The 14,511-nt window shown below is 41.4% G+C and overlaps 1 long non-coding RNA gene across 1 annotated transcript; it reads right to left on the bottom strand.

Moving 5' to 3' along the window:
• Positions 1–8,479: 8,479 nt before the first annotated feature.
• Positions 8,480–10,430, bottom strand: LOC135108977 (uncharacterized). The gene is made up of 2 exons (XR_010272524.1): positions 10,009–10,430; positions 8,480–9,389 (listed from the first exon to the last, which is right to left on the bottom strand). It is a non-coding gene; the product is annotated as an uncharacterized LOC135108977 (long non-coding RNA).
• Positions 10,431–14,511: the final 4,081 nt, after the last annotated feature.

Here is a 14,511-nt window from a genome sequence, read left to right as displayed (position 1 = left end):
GCACTGCCACCCTCTCCCGGGCGCGAGTTTTGGAGAAACTGTGGAACTGACACCATCGCACGGTGCATATCCCAACAATGCTGCCGACGGACACGTAGTTCATGAGCACCATCCCGGCGTTCAGCAGCAGACACGCGCCCATCGAGGGACTCCCTCCACCACCACCACCACTGACGCCGCGCCGCTCCTCGCCGCCACCGTCACCACGGGAAATAACAATAATGGTTACTGGAATTGACAGCAGGCTGGCCAAAAGATCAGAAGCAGCGAGATTCAGATGTAGGACAAAGACAGTCTGGCGCAAGTAACACCGCCTCAAGATTGCAAGCACCATCACTGAGTTGGCCGTCAGCGACACGAGCAGCGAAGCGACAAGGATGCTGAGGACGAGGAGAGAGGAGGGGTGTAGACCCTCACTTTGGCTCTGCCCTGCCGGTTTGTTGGGAACAAGCTGCATGTCATAAGCCTCCATGCCTGTAATGTACCGCTGTGCCACAGTGGTCGCCCAGGGCGCCGCGTGGCTGGACAGTGCCAGGAGTCGCGAGGGTGGGCTGGTGAGGTCTTGTAGCATGTCGGTGTCGGTGAGGGCCAGCCCAGCTAGCAGCCAGGAGGGGGGTGAGGTGACGCTCGCACTCCCCGCCCCCCAGGCCAGGGTGGCGCCGGGATGGGCGGCGGAGAGGCCAGGAAAGACGGAGGGCATCACTGTCTGGTTGACGCTGTGCCTGGTGGTGCTGGTGGTCACCGTGAGCTGTGCCGCCACAATGACTTTCGAGGAACTTGGCGGAGGCGGCGGCCGCGGCTTTGCGGTGGGCGTTGACGCGCGCCAGATCCATCTGTCACCAGCATTTCCCACATCACTCATCGGTATAGATGGTGAAGCACAGCGTTTGGAATCACGAATGCATGGCTTGATGAAGACAAACAAGCGTCACGTTATGCGCTGTCACGCCACCAGACAGTCAGTCACTATCTGAGATGGATGTGTCGTCCTTCCATTAACAAATAGTGCATGCGTAGCCAGGCCGCGGGTGTCGGAGCGAGACAAAGGCACAAGCACACGTAACTCTCAGAGAACTACTGGACTGGGCTCAGTGAGCTGCCTCAGACCTCCGTGAAGCAGCCTCACACGACACTGAGAGCGCGGGAAGACGGGGCCCCCTTACCTGTTCCTCTCTCTTTACTACCAGTGGTCCAAATACTCACCAAAGAAAACGTGTCTCTTCAAGGGTCAACTCATCTGATATCGAGGTTCTGGGCTGTGCTATGCACTATGTGGAACATCAAACTTTCTTGTTCGTGTGTAAGAGCTGGCACGTGCTCGAATGCTGGTGTTTTGAACCCTAGCGGTGCTTGGCTGGGTTAGCTGTGTTTTGATAGAGAGAGAGAGAGAGAGAGAGAGAGAGAGAGAGAGAGAGAGAGAGAGAGAGAGAGACCCAAAAACACCAAATAAGACAGAAACAAGTCACAGCCAAAATATAAATAAACAAACACCCAAAGAAGAAACACCCCATAAAAAAAAAATTACGGCAAACTTGTAAAATTCAAAATATAAGGACTTCGCCTCACCGCCTTCGTCTGTCTCTGCTATTCCTTGCTATAAGCCATACTTTGTTACATGACTGTTTCTTAATTATTACTTATTATCATTTCATGACACCTGAATAAAGTATATTCCTACAAGACAAAAAATATTCAGATACAGAAGCCAGGATTACAGTGTGAAAATCAGAATAATGCATATTTCTACACACAGACAACTTACATGCCAAGCCTAACCTACTTTTTTTTTAGTAGGAGTCTAGCGTTGAGGAAAATCTATTGTATAGCTTTGAGGATGGTAAGATTTAATGTACGTTTATAAATACTCAGTAAATGGAGTAATTTTCATAAGTACAGCATACAGCTAGAGTCAGAGTAGCAACTATGGCTGAATGCAATGCTTTGTGGGGCATGTGCTCAATGGGAGATGACATAATAAGTGAAGGCACAGCATGACATCAAATAGAGAGGAACCATTCTCCCCAAGCTTGCCACACCGCCTGTAGTCAATGTTAACGATGCACACACACACACACACACACACACACTCACACACACACACACACACACACACACACACACACACACACACACACACACACACACACACACACACACACACACACAGTATTTCGCCTACTATAAATATGGATTTTCCTAATATGACAATATCATATCGATAAAACAGTTTTACTCAAAGGAAATGACTTATCTTTTACATGGAAAATATGTCCATTTGTAGTACATGTCATCACGCAGTACGAATTTCTATGATTATATTGCTACAGAGTTATTTCCAATCAATCGAAGTAAAAAATGCTACTTTTTTCAGCTATATATTATATTCACATAAAGTATATTAAAAATGATGATTGGTCTCCCTGTTATAGAAAATAGATTTATTAAAAGCTGTGCAGAAGAGAATGACAAAGATAAAACGCGGGTTTACAAATACATCATCCAGGGACAGATTGATTATTGTCCACGTAAAGAATTAATCATTTCCTTCGAGTTAAACTTGTTTTTCCCCAAATGATATTGTCATATAAGGAAAGTCCATATTTATAATGGATGAAAATAATAATGTTACTGTGTGTGTGTGTGTGTGTGTGTGTGTGTGTGTGTGTGTGTGTGTGTGTGTGTGTGTGTGTGTGAATGATTAAGTGAAACAAAACGACAGAACTGTTGGTTGGATGGGTGATTATTCTTACGTCATAGTTAAACGTTACATGTACGTCACGAAAGGATGAGTGGGCGGGGGTATCTATGAAGTATGAGAGGCAATCAAAGAATAGACCACTGAAACGTCATTGACGACGTCACAACCCTCTCAGACGTCACTGATGCGCCTGGTGCACATGGAACTGAAATAAGGCCGAATAGCCTTATTTTGGCTGATACTCGCTTAATATCATGTTGAGTCCGCTTGCACTGTGTCAGCAATACTTGCAGTATCAGCAAGCAAAACTTGTAATATCAGCATTACGCAGAATTATTCAATGAAGAGGGGAAAAAAAAGAATAAATATAAACTAATAAAAAATACATACTTACTTAAATCACTAAAGAAATCTTTTACGTAACCTCGTGAATATTCAGCCCAAAGTAAGTGTTAATTAGGCTTATTTATCCTTTCACCACATTATACTAATTGTGTTTGAAGGAATGCAAAGAAATGGATGAAAGAAATGCATAGAAATATTAGGAGAACTACATTGTAGGTAAATATAAGCTCCTTACCAGCAATTTATCTGCACACTTGCAAGCTCTTTTCAAATTATCACATGCTTTTGATTATCTTGGGAGTCTAAAAAACTGTATGCATTTCGTTTTTAGATTATATGTGTTATTAGAGCATGAATGTATTGCACAAACCCCATAATGTGTACCTATTTCTTGTGATACAGCAGGACTTGTGTACCAAAGCGGTCATTTGCTTCTTTGTTTACTAGTGTGACGTCACCGACGCGATGCATGATGGGAAACAAATGTTTGACGGACTATCTTATTTGTCTCTCATTCTTGTTATTATGACGACCCGCCTATAAATTTTAGCAAAGTTTAATATAATTTACTCTTACAGTTGCCTCCATTATCCACAAATGACACCAAAACAATTTTGCCAATTAGGTCGTGGTCTCAAACATCCACTGCCAAATTCGTATCTTGTCCGACGCTTTGTTAAAATCTTTTTTTTTTTTTTTTTTTGTGAAAAATAATGAGACACGATCCCTGAAACTTCAAGTAAGATGTGAGGGACGAGAATGTAAAGTGCCTAAGCCTAATGAAAAGGTTAGCTTAGGCTGATTTAGGTTATGCTAACTTATTTCTCTTAGACGTATATTATGTTAAGAAGCGAAGGGAATATAGTGGAACCAACCTATAGTCAGGTTCCACTATAGTCAGTATTAAAAAAAAAAAAATGAGAACATCGGAAAATAATGGAACCTGCAAAAGACCATGAGGCCTGCACGTGGTGGTACCTGAATGAAACATACCCACCTATTTTCACCTGTCATCCTCATCCGTGAATTTATCTAATCTTCTTTTGAAGCTCCCTATAATGACTCATCTCTAATTACTTGATACCTGAGTTTATTCTATTCATCTACGGTTCTACTTGAAAACCAGTCTCATATTATATATATATATATATATATATATATATATATATATATATATATATATATATATATATATATATATATATATATATATATATATATATATATATATATATATATATATATATATATATACAAGCTTGAACCCTTAATTTTTTCTCCTATCCCGATAAATTGCTGCTGAGGTAGACGGTTGCTGTTCTCCTAAATCTATTAACAGTGGTGTTCCTCAGGGTTCTGTCCTGCCATCCACTCTCTTCTTATCATTCATTGATGATCTTCTAAACCAAAACTTCTTGTCCTATCCACGCCTACGCTGATGATATCACCCAGCACTTTTCAGCGTCTTTTCGTAGACGTCCAACCCTTCAGGAAGTAAACAGTTCACGCAGGGAAGCCACAGAACGCCTGACTTCTGATCTCCCTAAAATTTCTGATTGTGGCAGAGCAAACTTGGTATAGTTCAATTCCTCAAAAACTCATTTCCTCCATTTATCAACTCGACACAATCTTCCAGACAACTATCTCCTCTTCTTCAGTGACACTTAACTGCCCCCTTCTTCTACACTGAATATCCTCGATTTGTCCTTTTCTTATAATCTGAACGGAAACTTTGCATCTCATCTCTAGCTAAAACGGCTTGTATGAAGTTAGATGTTCTGAGACGTCTCCACCAGTTTTTCTCACCCCCTCCAAGCTGCTAACTCTTTACAAGGGCCTTATCCGCACATGTAAAGAGTATGCTTCACATGTCTGAGGGCGTTCCACTCATACCACTCTTTTAGACAAGGTGGAATCAAAAGCTTTTCGTCTCATCAATTCCTCTCCTCTAACTGGCTGTCTTCAGCCTCTCTCATCGCGGCAATGTTGCATCTGTAGCTATTTTCTACCGCTATTTTCATGCTAACTGTTCTTCTGATCTTAGTAACTGCATGCCTCCCCTCCTTCCGCGGCCTCGCTGCACAAGACTTTCTTCTTTCTCGCGCCCCTATTCTGTCCACCTCTCTAATGCAAGAGTTAACCAGTATTTTCGATCATTCATCCCTTTTTCTGATGAATTCTGGAACTCCCTGCCTGCTTTCATATTTCCACCTTCCTATGACTTGAATTCCTTCAAGAGGGAGGTTTATGAACATAAGAACATAAGAAATAAGGGAAGCTGCAAGAAGTGACCAGGCTTACACGTGGCAGTCCCTGTAGGAAATATACTTACCTATTTCCATTTATTATCCCCGTCCATAAACTTGTCTAATCTTCTCTTAAAGCTCTCTAGTGTCCTAGCAGTAACAACATGATTACTGAGTCCGTTCTACCCTGGTTGCTGATCCTAAGAATTTTGGCTACATCCCCCTTGTTATTATAACCTTTATACCACTTAAAGACTCCTATCAGGTCCCCTCTTAACCTACGTCTCTCTAAAGAATGTAAATTTAACAGCTTCAGCCTCGCCTCGTAAGGAATACTCCTCATCCCCTGTATCCTTTTAGTCATTCTCCTCTGTACTGATTCTAATAGACCTATATCTTTCCTGTAATGTGGGGACCAGAACTGCACAGCGTAGTCTAGATGAGGTCTGACCAGCGCCAAGTATAACTTTAATATTACTCCCGGCCTTCTACTTTTAACACTCCTAAAAATTAATCCTAGTACCCTATTTGCCCTGTTTCTGGCTTCTATGCATTGTTTCCCTTGACGGAGTTCAGAGCTAACTATAACTCCTAAATCTTTCTCGTACCTTGTATCTACCAGAGTTTGGTTGTCTAATGTGTACCTATTGTGTGGGTTTCCTCTACCTACGCTAAGCACTTTGCATTTATTGATATTAAATTGCATTTGCCATCTATCCGTCCATTCATTCATTCTATCTAAGTCTGCCTGCAAAGCAATGGCATCCGATTCTGACCTAATTAATCTACCTATCTTTGTATCATCCGCAAATTTACTAACATCACTACTAATTCCACTATCCAAGTCATTGATATATATTAGAAATAACAATGGCCCTAATACTGATCCCTGTGGCACCCCACTAATTACATGACCCCACTCGGATTTCGAGCCGTTTATTACCACTCTCTGTCGCCTGTCACTAAGCCATGACCCTATCCAGCCTAACACCTTCCCATCTATCCCGTGTGCCCTAACCTTTCTCAGGAGCCTTTGATGGGGTACCTTGTCAAATGCTTTACTAAAGTCCAGATATAAGATATCATAACTATCACCATTATCTACTGTCTCGTACACCTTACTGTAAAAACTTAACAAGTTTGTCAGGCAAGACTTCCCCTTCGTGAAGCCATGCTGTGACTGATTTATCAAGTTATGTTTGTCTAAATGTTCTCTAATGTTCCTCGCTATTATTGACTCTAACATTTTACCTACAACTGAAGTTAAGCTGACAGGTCTATAATTAGACGCTAAAGTTTTATCTGCTTTCTTAAAGATGGGTACTACATTAGCCTGCCTCCACATTACTGGTACCTCACCTGACTCCAATGATTTCCTAAAGACAGAAACTAACGGCTCACTAATAATCTCTTTGCATTCCTTAAGTACTCTGGGATATATTTCATCAGGTCCTGGTGTCTTGAACTTTTTTAGCCTATCTATCTCCTGTTCCACTATCTCCCTAGTTATGGAAATATCTGTCAGCTTCTCATTCTCATCTGCTCTAAACACCTGTTCACTACCTGGCATATCCTGCATGTTTCCCTGGGTGAAGACAGTTAAAAAATACTCATTCAGAAGTTTACTAATCACCTCCCCAGAACTAACCAGCTCCCCATCTGCTGCCTTTAATTTTGAAGACACATCCTTCAATTTTTGACTACCGCTTCGGACCCTGATAGGGGACCGGCATCTCAGAGAGCTTTTTTTTTTTTTTTTTTTTTATTGGATTTTTGTTGCCCTTGATCGGTGTCCCTCCTACATAAGAAAAAAAAAAAAGGATATCCAGAGAATTTTGCTGATCAATAAAAAGAATCATGAACTTTCTGGTTGGGTCAGGTATTATTTTTTACAAATGTATTATGTTCATCAGTGACATGGTGGATGTAACCAAATTAGAACATGTCTCTCATACGTAGCACATTTTTTTTTTTTATGTTGACGAAACATTCCGAACGTATGAGCAGGAAATACGAGGGCGATAGTGGAGGCGGTGTAAGCGAGAGAAAGGTGAAAGGCAGACGCTTTTTCAGATAATAAGTAGGGATGCTGGCCGCGTACGTATGTTATGAAGTAATCCATAAACTGTTATGCGCTCAGCCGTGCTACAGAGCAGTGCCAGACGTACGAGTATGCCTCACTACTCACACCTTGTCTACACTACTCAACATTTACAACGAACACAATTCTATCCATCACTTTTACACCACTACGATAAGAACTTTACCGCCACGTATCACTGAAACATTTACTTCATCACGTTTTCTACATTCACATGCACACACACGCACACACACACACTCTCTCTCTCTCTCTCTCTCTCTCTCTCTCTCTCTCTCTCTCTCTCTCTCTCTCGATAACCTCATTATGATTTCAATTATTATTATTATTATTATTATTATTATTATTATGAGAGAGAGAGAGAGAGAGAGAGAGAGAGAGAGAGAGAGAGAGAGAGAGAGAGAGAGAGAGAGAGAGAGCTGGGAAGGGAGAGTGGCAGGGGAGGATGTGGACTTGTGGCAGTGATAGTGTCTCCTCTGCTATACGTGCGCGGCTGAAGATATGAACTCATAACGCAGTATTTAGAAGTGACTCACAGCTTTACTGTGACTGTGTTTCCTAATAAGTGTACATAGGTGCTACATCTTTCACATGCCTAAAGGAGTGAGTCCATATTTCAGGCGTACTTATTAGGATAGCAGTCGTCTCCTGCAGCTTCCTGCTGCACTTCTTTTACAGGCACATGATGGGAAGGAAATTAGTAGAGAATTAGGTTATAACAAATGAATAAGTAACTGGATGCACAATGCACCCCATACAATTTATCTTTATTATTTATCTATTTATTTATTTATTTTTTTTTTGTGTGTGAGCTCAATGAGTGAAATTATATATATATATATATATATATATATATATATATATATATATATATATATATATATATATATATATATATATATATATATTTTTTTTTTAATAATTTATATATTTTATTTACTTATTCATTTATTTATTATTATTATTATTACTTTTTTTTTCTTGTGTGTGTGTGTGTGTGTGTGTGTGTGTGTGTGTGTGTGTGTGTGAGCTCAGTGAGTTTATGTACGTATGTGATTTTTTTTTTTCCAAGGGAGTAAAAGATTAGAATACACCTCATTTTATTTTTATTTATCATAACACAATAGTTTTCACATGTGTTACAATGCGCGGATGTACACACCGGATAGATGGGCTTGATTAACAAATTATTGAATCTATGTGATGAGCTTCATTAGGTTACTATCCTATTATATTCTTCCATCGCTTCCCTCACTTTGATAAATTCTTCCAGGCTATCGATGAACTTCTTGGGTAAGATGTCGGAGTAATGGGCGAGGAGGTGTTTGTTATCCTTGATGGCCTCGTGACACAGCAATAGCAGGCTGGATGGATTGTGCCACGTGGTTACACGACCCAGTCCACACTGAGGTTGTATGGTAATATGGTAGTTGTCCTCGCGCAGTAAATCTGCTATACGTTCCTTATTCTGTTCCTCACAAACAACAGTATTATAGAAAATGTTGGCATCAAAAGAAACGTATATTTCACCATAACCCTGACAATCAAATCCTGAAGAGTCACAATTAGCTTCTAAAGACACGAATAAATTTTTCTCCTTATACTTTATTCGGGCAAGGAGGCTATATTCTCCTTCTGCAGAACGAGGGTCGGTTCTGCAATGAACTTCATAGACGCGATTGATGCACTGGACGTTTATTCTGAACTTTTGAAGTTCATCTTGATTCCACAAAGACATCTCCCACGGTGACGTTCTTTTATCAAACATGGACTGGTGCATCAGGGGGTCTGCCAAGTACTCATCAATGTCGTCTGGTTCCTTCACAGACATTACTAGGGATCTGAAGTCGTCCTTAGCAGCCATGGATAATGTGCGTGATAGGAGAGTGGTACACTGAGGCTCGTCAGGAGTGCGGCTCAATACTGGTTCGGCGCTGCGGCTCCTTGGCCCCGCGAGCCGTTTATCTGGCTATACGTTTTGTGCGTCATACGTATTCAGCTGGAATGTTCAGGAACTTTAAAGACACAAGCCATTGTGTTAGGTTTATCAGTAAATTATTTGTCTGTCAATACTACATGTCTCATTACAGAATACTGTCTGTAATACCCCCCAAAAAAATTATAGAAATGATGACTGAATAAGTAAATTTCACCACCAGACATTCCACGCCAACATGTCTCGCCAAGATACCAGCAGACTAGCCGTTGTTGCCCGCCCACATTCAAATGTCATCCCACGGCAAAGCAAGGCCTCAAAACGCACATGTGCATAGAACATTTTTTCCACTTAAAATAATCTGTACTTTCGCCTCTAGCAATATCAGAAGAAACTCGTGTTATACCCTGTATCATAGGTGTCTTCTATAGAGACAATACAAAATATCCATTGGTCAGCGTCTCTTCTTAACCTCTTCGGTACGGCTAGTCAAAACGCGCCCCACATAATTATTGTATACGGGATTTCCACGCGCGCGGCAAACTTTAAAACCCCACCACTGGCATTCACAAAACTAACCATAATCATAACATACTATATATCAGAATATCCGGAATGATTCCATTGTGCCTTACACACCAATATTCAGTCTAAAATAAATTTCAATTTATATTTTACTCACTAGTCTTCATCAGAGGGTGGTGGCGATGGAAGGTTGTTCACAAAGTATAAGTGTTGAATGACGAGTCAAACCTGTTTTCGGCAGCTGGTGGCGGTGAGGGTGAAAGTGACGGATGAGGGGGCGCGGGAGATGGAGGAGGGAGTGAATGTGAAGAGGAAGGTGGTGGTGGTGGTGAGGGTGAGTGGTCAGGGGAAGGAATGATGGGTGATAGTGGGAGAGAGGGAGGTTGAGAGAAAAAAAAAAAATGAATAGCAGGGAGAGGTGAAGATGAGCAGAGGGAGGAGAGGTGGGAAGGTGAGGAAGGTTGATGATGTGGAGAGGAAGGTGGTGAGGAAGGTTTGTAGGGTGAAGAGGGTGCAGAAGGGGGTCTATGGGGTGAATGATCACACATATCACCTCACCAACTGTAAGCACGTGACTTACAATCTGACACAATAGGAAAAACAAATTTATATATATCACGTGGAAGTCATCGTTTCCTGTAAATAAAGTTGCCAGTTGTTTTTATTTTTGTATGATTTATTTATCATTCTTTTTGTAATTCCCATTTTACCATAACTACGATCATTATTATCTGTATGTCCATTTTTCATCTTTTTCATCTTCGTATCAGTGCATTATTCGAATGTTTCTTGTGCGAGAAATTACTGTACCAACTGAGAGAGAGAGAGAGAGAGAGAGAGAGAGAGAGAGAGAGAGAGAGATGACGGCCACCTCGCATGTGTGTAGATGTTGTCATTCGCTAAATTATACAATAATATTTTGGCAGTAAGTGAAATAATAACAAATAGAAATACGTACCAGTGCTACAATAACAAAACAAAAGCAAAACACAACTGGTGCCAAACGTTTTGCTTGTCACACTCTTTCCCACCACCCATCCCACCACTTTCCTTGTGAATGCTTGTGAGGAAGAAGGGAGAGAAAAGAGCAAGATACTAGATAACGGAGGGTGAAGGGGAGGTAACAGAGATATAGGGAGGGACTGGTTGAAAAAAATATATATAAATAATGTTCATCATAACAGAACAATTTCGTACAATGAAACAGAGATGCTTCAATATCTCCACAGATGATACTGTAGTTTCATATGAAACACACACACACACACACACACACACACACGCACTCTCTCTCTCTCTCTCTCTCTCTCTCTCTCTCTCTCTCTCTCTCTCTCTCTCTCTCATTTCAAGTTAACAGAGAAAAGGAAAAAATAAAAGCAGAAACAGATGAGAGGAGCAGGGAAGGGAGGGGCAGGACATGATACATGACCAAAGGTACGAGTATGTACTGGCAACTCGATGGGCAAGAGGTTTCTACTCAAAAGCATCATATTTTCCCTCACTTTATTTGTGTTATTTCACAGTAGAAACCAAGGATATTTGACTACCAGTGCTAGAAGCCGTCTGCTAAGCTCCACTATGAGTGCGTGATATTAGAATAATATTGGGAAGAACGTAAAACACCGTATCATATCCGGCCAACATTCTGAAAGACCTCGTACTATGTTCGAGAAATGAAACACACTGGCTCAAATGACCATGACGCAGTAAGCGCGTCACCCGGATATGCTACCAGAGATGAAATGACGTGTATACTGCGTCATCGTGCCGAAGGGGTAAATAAACTTTTCAATATCACCACATTCTCAAGCTGAACTCTTCGCTCAAACCTTTGCTAAAAACTCTACCTTGAATGATTCTGGGCTTGTTCCTCCCTCTCCTGCTACAACGTTGGCTACATCGCCAGTCATCTGGGTGAGAGGTTGGGCATAGAGTGGACGACTTCAGTAAAGAACTACCTGACAAACAAAGATAAGAAAATGGATATGCTTCACAAAAGGAAGATGAGGAAGAAAAAGCCGAGAGACCACCTGCAGCACTACGCGTCTGGAGGCTTCTAACCCTTTTCTCAACTGTAACTTATTGATCTTTAAAGTAATGCTCTACCTATAGTTTTCCCTATATTTAATTCATTTTTGTTTTGTTATACTTGCCATTAAATTTTCTAAAAATTTTGCCAGAAAATTTGGATTTGGTCATATATATATATATATATATATATATATATATATATATATATATATATATATATATATATATATATATATATATATATATATATATATATATATATATTTTTTTTTTTTTTTTTTTTTTTTTTTTTTTTTATGTAGGAAGGATACTGGCCAAGGGCAACAAAAAACTAATAAAAAAAATGCCCACCGAAATGCCAGTCCCATAAAAGGGTCAAAGCAGTGGTCAAAAATTGGTGGATAAGTGTCTTGAAACCTCCCTCTTGAAGGAATTCAAGTCATAGGAAGGTGGAAATACAGAAGCAGGCAGGGAGTTCCAGAGTTTACCAGAGAAAGGGATGAATGATTGAGAATACTGGTTAACTCTTGCGTTAGAGAGGTGGACAGAACAGGGGTGAGAGAAAGAAGAAAGTCTTGTGCAGCGAGGCCGCGGAAGGAGGGGAGGCATGCAGTTAGCAAGATCAGAAGAGCAGTTGGCATGAAAATAGCGGTAGAAGACAGCTAGATATGCAACATTGCGACGGTGAGAGAGAGAGGCTGAAGACAGTCAGTTAGAGGAGAGGAGTTGATGAGACGAAAAGCTTTTGATTCCACCCTGTCTAGAAGAGCAGTATGAGTGGAACCCCCCCAGACATGTGAAGCATACTCCATACATGGACGGATAAGGCCCTTGTACAGAGTTAGCAGCTGGGGGGGCGAGAAAAACTGGCGGAGACGTCTCAGAACACCTAACTTCATAGAAGCTGTTTTAGCTAGAGATGAGATGTGAAGTTTCCAGTTCAGATTATAAGTAAAGGACAGACCGAGGATGTTCAGTGTAGAAGAGGGGGACAGTTGAGTGTCATTGAAGAAGAGGGGATAGTTGTCTGGAAGGTTGTGTCGAGTTGATAGATGGAGGAATTGAGTTTTTGAGGCATTGAACAATACCAAGTTTGTTCTGCCCCAATCAGAAATTTTAGAAAGATCAGAAGTCAGGCGTTCTGTGGCTTCCCTGCGTGATATGTTTACCTCCTGAAGGGTTGGACGTCTATGAAAAGACGTGGAAAAGTGCAGGGTGGTATTATCAGCATAGGAGTGGATAGGACAAGAAGTTTGGTTTAGAAGATCATTAATGAATAATAAGAAGAGAGTGGGTGACAGGACAGAACCCTGAGTAACACCACTGTTAATAGATTTAGGAGAAGAACAATGACCGTCTACCACAGCAGCAATAGAACGGTCAGAAAGGAAACTTGAGATGAAGTTACAGAGAGAAGGATAGAAACCGTAGGAGGGTAGTTTGGAAATCAAAGCTTTGTGCCAGACTCTATCAAAGGCTTTTGATATGTCCAAGGCAACAGCAAAAGTTTCACCAAAGTCTCTAAAAGAGGATGACCAAGACTCAGTAAGGAAAGCCAGAAGATCACCAGTAGAGCGGCCTTGACGGAACCCATACTGGCGATCAGATAGAAGGTTGTGAAGTGATAGATGTTTAAGAATCTTCCTGTTGAGGATAGATTCAAAAACTTTAGATAAGCAGGAAATTAAAGCAATAGGACGGTAGTTTGAGGGATTAGAGCGGTCACCCTTTTTAGGAACAGGTTGAATGTAGGGAAACTTCCAGCAAGAAGGAAAGGTAGATGTTGACAGACAGAGCTGAAAGAGTTTGACTAGGCAAGGTGCAAGCACGGAGGCACAGTTTCGGAGAACAATAGGAGGGACCCCATCAGGTCCATAAGCCTTCCGAGGGTTTAGGCCAGCGAGGGCATGGAAAACATCATTGCGAAGAATTTTAATACGTGGCATGAAGTAGTCAGAGGGTGGAGGAGAGGGAGGAACAAGCCCAGAATCGTCCAAGGTAGTGTTTTTAGCAAAGGTTTGAGCAAAGAGTTCAGCTTTAGAAATAGATGTGAAAGCAGTGGTGCCATCTGGTTGAAGTAGAGGAGGGAAAGAAGAAGAAGCAAAGTTATTGGAGATATTTTTGGCTAGATGCCAGAAATCACGAGGGGAGTTAGATCTTGAAAGGTTTTGACATTTTCTGTTAATGAAGGAGTTTTTGGCTAGTTGGAGAACAGACTTGGCATGGTTCCGGGCAGAAATATAAAGTGCATGAGATTCTGGTGATGGAAGGCTTAAGTACCTTTTGTGGGCCACCTCTCTATCATGTATAGCACGAAAACAAACTGTGTTAAACCAAGGTTTAGAAGGTTTAGGACGAGAAAAAGAGTGAGGAATGTACGCCTCCATGCCAGACACTATCACCTCTGTTATGCGCTCAGCACACAAAGACGGGTCTCTGACACGGAAGCAGTAGTCATTCCAAGGAAAATCAGCAAAATACCTCCTCAGGTCCCCCCAACTAGCAGAGGCAAAACGCCAGAGGCACCTTCACTTAGGGGGATCCTGAGGAGGGATTGGAGTGATGGGACAAGATAAAGATATGAGATTGTGATCGGAGGAGCCCAACGGAGAAGAAAGGGTGACAGCAT

This window comes from Scylla paramamosain, chromosome 18 (assembly GCF_035594125.1).
Source record: "Scylla paramamosain isolate STU-SP2022 chromosome 18, ASM3559412v1, whole genome shotgun sequence".
Taxonomy (NCBI): Eukaryota; Metazoa; Arthropoda; class Malacostraca; order Decapoda; family Portunidae; genus Scylla; species Scylla paramamosain.
Note: the sequence above shows the minus strand (reverse complement) of the source record. Positions and strands in the feature narration are given on the sequence as shown.